Source organism: Hippopotamus amphibius, chromosome 4 (assembly GCF_030028045.1).
Source record: "Hippopotamus amphibius kiboko isolate mHipAmp2 chromosome 4, mHipAmp2.hap2, whole genome shotgun sequence".
NCBI lineage: Eukaryota > Metazoa > Chordata > Mammalia > Artiodactyla > Hippopotamidae > Hippopotamus > Hippopotamus amphibius.
Window position 1 is genome coordinate 106,873,572 of NC_080189.1, and position 10,022 is coordinate 106,883,593.

General features: G+C 45.2%; 1 pseudogene; it reads right to left on the bottom strand.

Annotated features, from left to right (window-relative positions):
- Positions 1 to 2,911: 2,911 nt before the first annotated feature.
- On the bottom strand, positions 2,912 to 8,957 carry LOC130851919 (CDK5 and ABL1 enzyme substrate 2-like; annotated as a pseudogene).
- Between the last annotated feature and the right edge of the window lie 1,065 nt (positions 8,958 to 10,022).

The window sequence follows — 10,022 nt, forward strand, 5'->3', positions numbered from 1 at the left end:
GTTGCAGAGCATAGGCTCTGGGGCGTGGGCTTCTGTAGCTGTGGCATGTGGGCTCAGTAGTTGTGGTTCATGGGCTCTAGAGTGCAGGCTCGGTAGTTGTGGCACACGGGTTTAGTTGCTCCATGGCATGTGGGATCTTCCCAGACCAGGGATCAAACCTGTGTACCCTGCATTGTCAGACAGATTCTTAAACACTGCACCACCTGGGAAGTCCCACAGCCCCCTTTAAATGACTTAATTCATCCCTACCTTCACATGCCTTCTTCGTTCATTGCGTGAAGAGCCTGACCCTGCCGGCATGTGAATTAGAGAAACTTGCTGGGGAGGGGTCTAGTCATGTCACCAGATTAGGAACTTTCATAGTTTCAAGGTTGTTTTCCTGAGCTGCCTGCCAGAGCCTTAACAAGGAATGGTCCTTCCATCTCATCTTTCTTATCATATTATCTTTCTCCACTTATCTTTCTCTACTCCCTACCATCATCCTCCCGTTTCCATGCCAACTACTGGCCTTTCCCTGAATGTAAAGTACACTATTCTCTATCTAAAACACTCATTGTGTCCTAAATACAGTGTGTACATGTTGATATTCATGATTGTACACATCTGCTGATTTCCCTCGCCCAAAGGCTGTTCTCCATAGTGTCCCTACTCTCCACGGCAACTTTCTACACCTTTTTCTAGCAGTTCTAACATCACTTCTCCTCTCTTTCTTTTTTTTTAATTGAAGTGTAGTTAATTTACAATGTTTCAGATGCACAGCAAAGTGATTCAGTTATATATATATATGTATATATATATATATATATATATATATATGGACATGTATATTCTTTTCCAGATTCTTCTCCATTATAGGTTATTGTAAGATGTTGAATGTGCTATACTGTAGGTCCTTGACATTTATCTATTTTGTTATATATTTTTTCAAAGCCAAATTTTACTTAAAGCACACATGCATTAATTTGTGCATAAAGATCCATGACATGTGACTGGACATTGAGGTCAGATAGCAATTTAGCACAAATTTAAGCCCATTGCCCCTCCCAGGTGCTGAGGGAGTGGCCCCAGGCCATTGTACACAGATGTCTGGTCTGGTTCTAGGGGGTGACAATTCATACTGAAGTTTAATGCCTTAAGTACTGGCTTCAATTTAGTACCCTACAGTGGCAGCTCTTGACATTATTAAAAAGGACACAATGCACTGAAGGGAAAGTTAGAGACGGGTTTGGTGAATGATAAATTCTTACTACATAAACACGCAAACTTAAGTTACTGTATCAGCCATTTTAACATCTGTATAGAAATTCCCAGCAAGATGTGTTCCTCAAGGCTAAATGTAAACCAGGACGTGCATTTGGAAGTCCGTCCCCTGCAATGCCTGTATCAAAAGTGTCCTTGAGAAGCTGTGTTGGCAGCACAGGTCACTTTGCAGAAGAGCTGCCTGGGGTCTAGCAACTTCATCCTTCAAGCCCCACTTGGTGCACGTTGGGTTTGGGGGCCGTCTTGGGGAGGACAGGGCAGAGGCACTGCTCAATAAATAAAGTCAGATACAGACTTGGGCTTCGAGCTCCGTCCTGCAGTCCAACCCCTTTAGGCCAAGCGAGTGAATGAGGAAGAAGGAACAGCAGCCAGCGGAATGGGAGTGGCTGCCCTGCACCCCTGCTGGGGTCTTCCCAAGTTTCTGGTGTTGGAGCATGCTGACTGCTGTTGCCTTTTTGCAAAAGCACCAGAGCACATAGGTAAAATGCAGGGTGGGGCTGTCCCAAAACCCCTCCAATGACAGCTGTAGGGAAGCAGCTTAGCGGTTCAGTCAATATGGAAATTTTTGAGAGCAGCTGACCTGTGAAGGAGAAGCTCCAGCCCTAGGTCTTCAGTGTGTCTGGTGCAGCAGCAAGTGGAAGAACTGGGCAATGTGTAGCATGGAGTAGCTGGTTGTGCGGGGCACAGACCTGCCCAGAGGACAATGACCAGCCCCTGGGGTCTGCCTGCTGTGGTGGCTGCTCAGGCCAAGGCGGCTTCCACTTCCTGCCTGGGAGGAAGAAGGCTGGGCCTGACCTTGTGGGGAGGCAGGGCTGTGAAATGCTCAGTCTCCTCCCTGCCCGAGGGTCGAGTGTGGTTGAAGTCACAACTTCTGCAGACCCCATTTAACCAGTTCTTGTTTCCTTACACACACAAAACCCGTAGAACCAAATGCAAAATGACAATAAATATGCTTTTTCTCCACAATATTGATGAGGACGATCAACAGTAAGCGACGCAGTCATCCTGAAGGTCCCAATGTTGCGGGCAAGTGGGGTGTTCCTGGTGAGACAGATCCCTGCGTGGGGCTGGCTAGTTCTGTTCCAAGAGGCCTGTTGGGGCGTGTGACTCCTGGGGCATCAGGACTTCACAGTGATGGGATCCTTGGAAGAAGAGAGGTTGGAGAGCAACAAATGAGGCCAAAACCAAGCAGGAGGCTTCCCACCTTGGCTTAGGCTGATACCAGAGCTCTGTTTGTGGATGCAGGGAGGTGGGTGAACATGAGGGGTGGGAGGCCGAGCTGGGCTGGGAGGGAGCTGGGAGGGCACCGGCCAAGGGGGCTGGGAGAGGTTGGGGGCTCCACAGTGTGGTTTCCATGTCTGAAAACCCCAAATAGCCGAGATGAATGCTCCAACAGGTTAATTCTAGCAGTCCAGCATGTGCAGCGAGATCCAGAAACCCAGGTCTGTACCAGATGCTAGTGCAGAGGCTATGATGGTAGCAGAAGGCTGGCTAATGCAAAGAGGAAAAACGCTGTAAAGTTTCAGGATTCACCACCATGCATCACAAATCGAAGTCCTGGTGCCATACCAGTTGTAGGGACAGAAAAAAAAAAAAAAGAAACAATAACAAAATTGCACCATTTTGTTCAGGGAAGAAGGCAGGAGGGATCTCAGAAATAACGTGGTGGTGTGGTGTGCTTTGGAATGGAAGCCATGTCCCTCTGCACAGAAGCACGTGTGTGGAAGAGCAGAGGTGCCATCAAGGAGGCAGCACATCTGCACCCAGAGCCTGCAACCGTGTCCTCCAGCCCCATGCGCCACAAGCTCCAGGAGCACCTGCAGAGGCCGGGCTGGAACTGCCAGGTGAGGCATCCGTAATGAGGTGAGGCTTGGTTCTCTGGAAGGTGGAGAGCAAGTTCCAAGGCCAGGAGCACCGTGAACTCAAACCCAATTAGATCCTGTCTGTGGACTCGAAACGTTTCTTCTAAGTTGCCCGTGAGCTGTTTCACATTGTTCTGGTGAAGTCACTGCTGACCCCTGTGGCCGGCAGTGCACAGGCACCCAGCAGGGCTTGGGTTCTGCTTGTTGAGCTTGCCCTGCAGGACCAGCTTCTCCAAGTAGACAGAGGCCCTGGACACCGGCACAGACTCCAAACCACACTCCTTGGACAGGTTCTGCATCTCTGGGTTAAACCCCTAATTTTGCTCAGTGTCAGCTGGATGTGAGGGCACTTCTTCAGAAGGTCCCATTCATGTCCTTCTCGAGGTCGGAGGGCTTTGTGTGCTCTATCATCGCGGGCGTGCAGGGCACCAGGATGAGGGCCCCTGCTGGCCGTGGGGCCACTGTGGGTCCTCAGGAGGTGTGGCTTGTACTCCAGGGCATCCCCCGCAGATGGGTTTGCACCTGGACCCCAGCAGAGTGCAGGGCGAGTGGGCTGCACTATCCGGCTTGAGCGTGACCAGGGCATTGGTGGGTACAGGAACTTGGAGTGAAACAGCCTTTCCATCTGCTCTCAACTCTATGCCTTCCAACTGGAAGAACATAGGCAAAGACATGGAAATGCCACAGGGTGGATACTCTGCTTCTGGCTGTCCACTCTCAGGTCTCTAGTCCACAAGCCTCCTCCACAGGGCAGGACTGAGGAGGCTGCACACAGGGCCTTCCTGGGGCAGCTCAGCACAGTCCTGCTGCGCTTGACGTCGCCCGGTATCCTGTTCTCCAGGAACTGAGTGTCCTTCAGGCCCTTGCGTCTCAGGATCTGGACACATGTTTGGTTCTTTGGACCAAGGCACATTCCACTGCATCTTCCAGAACCTTGAGGTAACAGCGCTTGGAGAGACTTGCCTTCTTGGGAGCTCTGGGGCCAAGGCCCAAGCAGGGGGTGGGGGACGTGGGCTGAGCAGGCCCTGGAGTGTTGAGGTCCTGCCCATGGTCCCAGCAGGGGCAGGCCAGCAGATAGGGGGTGGGGGTGGCTACTGATTTTATGTATAATAGTTTCTGTCTGTTAATCACAAACTCCTAATGCATCCCTCCCCCACCTTTCCCCTTTGGTAACAATAAGATTGTTTTCTATGGCTGTGAGTCTGTTTCCGTTATGTAAGTAAGTTCATTTGTATCATTTATTTTAGATTCCACATGTAAGTGATATCATATGATATTTGTTTTTGTCTGTCTGACTTCGCTTAACATGATAATCTCCAGGTCCATCCATGTGGCTGCAAATGGCATTGTTTCATACTTTTTTATTGCTGAGTAATATTCCAACATCACTTCTTAAGTGAAGACTTCTGGAGTCATCTCACTTTCATCTCTCCAGGGTATCTCACATCCTCCTCTTGGCTCTTCTGCTACAGCACATAGCAACTTCCCTTGTGCCAATCTGGCTATTTATCTACCAAGACCACCCCTCCGCTCTCCCGCCACACACAACAGTCTTCCATCTACACTGAGTTATTTGCATCTTTGACCTAAGGATCTGGCTTTATTCTCTACCTTCTTCCACTCCAGATTACCTCTGATAGGAATCCCCCTCCCCAACAAGACTGAGGCAAACACCACTGCTAGCTGAGCAATTTGGTCCAGCCAACTTGACTTACCAAGAAAGGGGGATGGACATTTCCCTCTGGATTGCTGGTTCAGTAAGCCTTCCATGTGTCCTTGACAACAGTGATTATGTTGTGATGCACCAATCCCTGATCTTGGGGATAATGGCAAAGAGAAAAGAATACAAATTCCTAACATCTGGAGTCCAATGTGTTGTTCAACATATTAGATAATTGGGTGGAGCCATGTGACTGCTGATTGTAGATGCTGTAAAGTTTTAATTTCATTCCTATTCCCCACAATCAAAAATTCACATGAAATCCATTCATGTTTAGTTTTTTTTTATTCTGTTTTTATGCATATTTTGTATGCATTTCTGCTTTAAAAAAGAAACATACAGGGCCCATGAGAGTCTTCAATCTTGAGGAGAACATGTGGGTATGATTGGGATACAGTGATTAATCATAAATTCAGCAGAGGAATTCAGGTTTAGGGGTATTTGGTTTCAACCCCCATTCCTATTTCATCTTTCCCCAAGTATTTCAGGGAATAGGATGATGACCACTCTAGATACTTCCTGCTAAAATAGAGCATAGCCGTACAATGGATTCTGAGTTAGAAACATTGCTGAGTTCCAAGTCTTGGATCCAAGTCTTATATAACCTTGAAAAAGGAACTCAGGAGAATAAGCCTGAAAACCACTCTGAGCATGGAACTCTGGGGGAGACATTTTGCCAGGTAACCAGACATGCAGAAATAGAATTCACCAAATTGCTGTAAGTCATTATTAATTTGAAGGGAAGGGCCTCCCCATATCTGCAAAACACAGATCAAAGTGAGTTTTATTTCAAACCAAATCCATAAACATTATAACCATATACACCAGTTTATTGTTTGTCAAAAATTCCTTGCTTTGAATCTTCTTGAAGATGAAGCACATTGGCAAAGCCTAAGCTTAACTGTCTGTTAGAGACTTAAAAGGGCAAGGTTAAACATCTGATAACACTGTGTTGACAAAGAAGCTTAATCAAGTTGCTGTGATATAACAAGAATTATGGCTGATCGATTATACCAACACATACCTGCATTTCAGAAACTTTGTATATTATCTAGAATATCTATAGTAGTAACTTTTATTCATACCATGTAATTTTAGAAGCTTATCACTCCTCTGACAAATTTTTACATGTAATTCAAGATACCAGATAATACTAATTAAATATTCCTCCTTGAGTTTCCTTAAGGGTCCCCTCACAAATCCCAAAGTTAGCAAAATGTTTCAAAACCCTTGGTCAATTAAAATTATCAGTCACTGTAGGACAATACTTGTTTCTTATCCAAACTGAGAAGAGATCTTGAAGCAGATAGAGAACACTAAAAGCCAAGATAGCTCACAAACGATGTTATTAAACAGGACATTCTAAGTAAGCATGTTCTCTTAGCAGAGAGGAACAAAATGTAGTCTTGCACCAGCATACTTTTAATAACAGTATCCATTTTGTTAAGTTTAGTTTAGTCTCAGCCCAACCATGCATAAAACGCCACTATTTTTTTTTACACAAATCATATATCCCACTTTCCTAATATATATACTGAAATGTTTTTCTTTTAATTATTTTTAGATTTAATTACATATTTAGATTAGAATCCTCAACTCTTTAGCATCTTAATTTTTAGTGGAAACCAAAAAGCAAGCAATTGTGAACTGTTTGTCATACCAGCATTTTTGAATTGGAAACTTATGCTTTAGTTCCTTTTCCTAAGGAGGCAAAGGTAGGTAACCTTAGCTTTGCCCAGGAAGCAATGTTCCAATATTTTATCCTATTTGAAATGACCCAGATAGTCAATGAATTCTTTCCATTTAACTTGGTTAAGTTTCAACCTACCAAAACCTAGAGAGGCTAATTTAGATAGACTAAAACTTCATCATATCAAGTTATTGTCCTCGCCGACAGATTTATAACCAGATATATGGTCTTATTTGATCTCTGCTAAACCTAGGTACAATAGAAGTTTATATGGTCAAAACCAACAAGCTTAAGCCAGCTTCAATACCAAATATCAATTCAGTACAGAATATTTCCCAGATCATGAGGACCTGAAATACTTTTTAGCCAATTTTCTAAATATTAGGAAGTATTTAATTGGTAAGTGCTTACTTTTGAGTTAAATAGAGCTCATTGACAAGTTAACTCATTAGTTTATCTTATTTTCATTATACCTGAAAATGGTCCAAATCTGGAAAATGCACCTGAAAGAGCTGCATTTGGGAAACAGATTTGAGTTTCCTATAGCTGGCATATTTTCACACAAGATAACTGCAAACATATACGCAAAGAAAAAAATCTAAATCCTGCAGGACAAAACCAAAATGGTGAAGTTCAGCAATTTCTGCAACTTTTTTGAACAAATATCCCTCTTTTTAATAACAACACAGCAAACAACATGCAAATGGAAAGATAGGGAATCACGACCACATGTGTCATGGCAATTAACCTGGCAAACAGAAAAGGTAAGAAAAAAAAAGTTTGGAAACAAATTATTTTTGCTTAGTAAACGTCAAGATTTCTCCTAGAAATATTTTTGTTTTCTCAGGGTCAGAACGTTGAAAAAAAAAAAAAAGAAAGCATTTTATCAAGCCAACGTTCACTTACTGCATATTTTAAAAGGAACAGTTTTGGTGTTTTGAAAAAGCTTCATTTTAACCCATTGTTCTCCGGAGTCTAAAGAATATGGTGGCCATGCAGTGTAAAAACATCTTTTTTACTCCCTAGAGGGACTAGAAGATGGAGTAGAGCTCTGAGTATCACAGCAGGTGTTATCAAATACCAGACACACAAACGCAATGCGAAATGGTCTTTCAGGATCACAGTTCCCTAGCATCAAAAGGGAAGATTCCCATCCATTGCAAAGGGAAAACACCAACCAATGTTCTGCCACAGGCAAAATCCAATGAAGTAGGGAAGGATACCTAGTGTTGTCAAATACAAGCTATGTTATTCACAAAGACGCATCAAGTTGCCAATGAAAGCGCTAATTCGCACACATACAATATACAAATAGCAAACACAGTCCCACAAACCAAAGCAGAAACCAAAGTGCCTCACCCCTAAATGACAAACAGAAGAAAACAAAGAAGAAAGAAATGCTACAATCACACATAGAGGAAATCAGAGGAGGCATAGTCTAAAATTCCACATCCACTCCAGGATGGAGGCCTCCACACAGTCTCCCAGTTCTCAAAAGAGAATGGACCCATGAAGTCTCACTTAGTGCAAGGGGAGCAGCCAAAATGGAGTGAAGCGATTTTCCAGCCTGTGCCAGCTGGAATGTCTTACCCCCAAGTGACACCAAATGTACACCATAGCTCTGGACATTTCTCTGTTCCAGACAGCCTTGTGCTGTAGGGCAGCCAGCACCTATCCAGGAGAGCCCTTCCCAGTTCCCTGGATGAAAATACACTCTAGCAGCTGCTGGGAACTTGGGAAGGGGCTGTCCCTGGCCGGGGTCAACCTACCATGGGCACAGACATCCTGGCCCGCGCACTATAATTGGTAACAAAATGAAAGTATGTCTGCCCACTGCATAGTGAGGCCAAGGAACACCAAAACATTGGAGTTTGGAGCAGAGAATGCTATATTGCAGGGACATGCAAGCAGATGGGTGTCTTATGCCTGAAAACCCCCGACCTCGAAAGCTTTCAGCAAAGCCCTCTTATAGGAAAGGTGAGGGAGGGGCGTGGTTGTTTGTTGCAAATTTCTCCCTGTCAGATGCTTTGTTCTTGAGGTCAGGTCATGGTCAGGTAATGACATTCCTGTAAATTTCCACCAAACAAATGTCACTCTCTGTGCTGACAAGAACAGGCAAGGTCCCAAGGCACAATACTCACCATTTGAGGCCCAGACCCAGCTAAGAGAACGGGAGCCCTGTGTGTGTGTTTAGGGGGAAGTTCCCTGCCCCAGAGTGTTCATTTAGAACCTGGTCAAGGTGCTCCTGCCTGTGACCAGGCCTGGCGGAGGAGGCAGCTCATAGTTGGTGGCTTGCTCAGGGACAGGTGCCCAGACCCTACCTACATGTCATCACTGAGGAAGCAAGGTGCCCACGACCTAACAGGCCTTCCTGTTCATAGGCCAGGGGAACACTGGGGGTCAGGTGCTCCAGACTGTGACCCATGCCCTTAGGGTCACAGAGGCAGGGGTGTGGTAGAGGTTCACCACCACCTCAGGGCCTGGGCTTGGCCAGTGGGCAGTCCGGCCAGGGCTCTGGAGGCCTAAAGGACACAACCCGAACCTGTTCCCTGGGCCCTCCAGCTCACAAGCTGGCCCAAGGCTGGGTGAGTGGAAGTGGCCTGGGCGAGAAGCCTGGGATCTGCCTCTTACCTTACTCCCAAGCTTCATGATCATATTCCACTGAATGCTGAATAGAAAAAATGGCCCCCACTAACAGTGGTTCACTGACAATTGCTTGCTTTGGGGAGGGGCTCATGGCAGTGCCAACCAATGGCTGAGCAGGACAGTCAGAGTGGCATTAGTGGTATCCTGGGAAACATTGCCTGGTACAGAGGCACTAGGTAACAGTGCACAGCACTGGCTGCATGCTGAGGGCTGCTCACTGCTGGCTCTGTTACAATTCCCCCCCTTTTCTTTGATACTCTTCAATCTTGAGGAGAACATGTGGGTATGATTTACATAGAGCTCTTAATCATAATCTCAGCAGAGGAACTCTGTTTTTGGGGGACTTGGTTTCAACCCCCATTTCTGCTTCATCTTTTCCCAAGTCTTTCAAGGAATGGGGTGACCACCACTCTAGCTACTTGCTGCTGAAATAGAGCATAGTCCTACAATGGATTCCAAGTTGGAAATCCATTGCTGAGTTCCAAGTTCTAGATCTGAGTCTTATATAATCTTGAATAAGGAATTCAGGAGAATAAGCCTGAAAACCAGTCTGCATGTGGCACTCTGGGAGAGATAATTTGCCAGGTAACCAGACATGCACAAGAAGAATTTACCAAAATATTTTAAGTCATTAGTAATGTGAGGGGAACAGCTTCCCCATATCTGGAGAAAACAGATCAAAATCAGTATTATTCCAAACCAAATCCATAAACATTATAAGCATATACACTTGTTTATTCATATTGTCAAAATATCCTTCCTATGAATCTTCCTGAAGATGAAGCACTTTTTCAAGCCTCAGCTTCACTGTCTTTTAGAGACTTAAAAAGGCAAGGTTAAACAT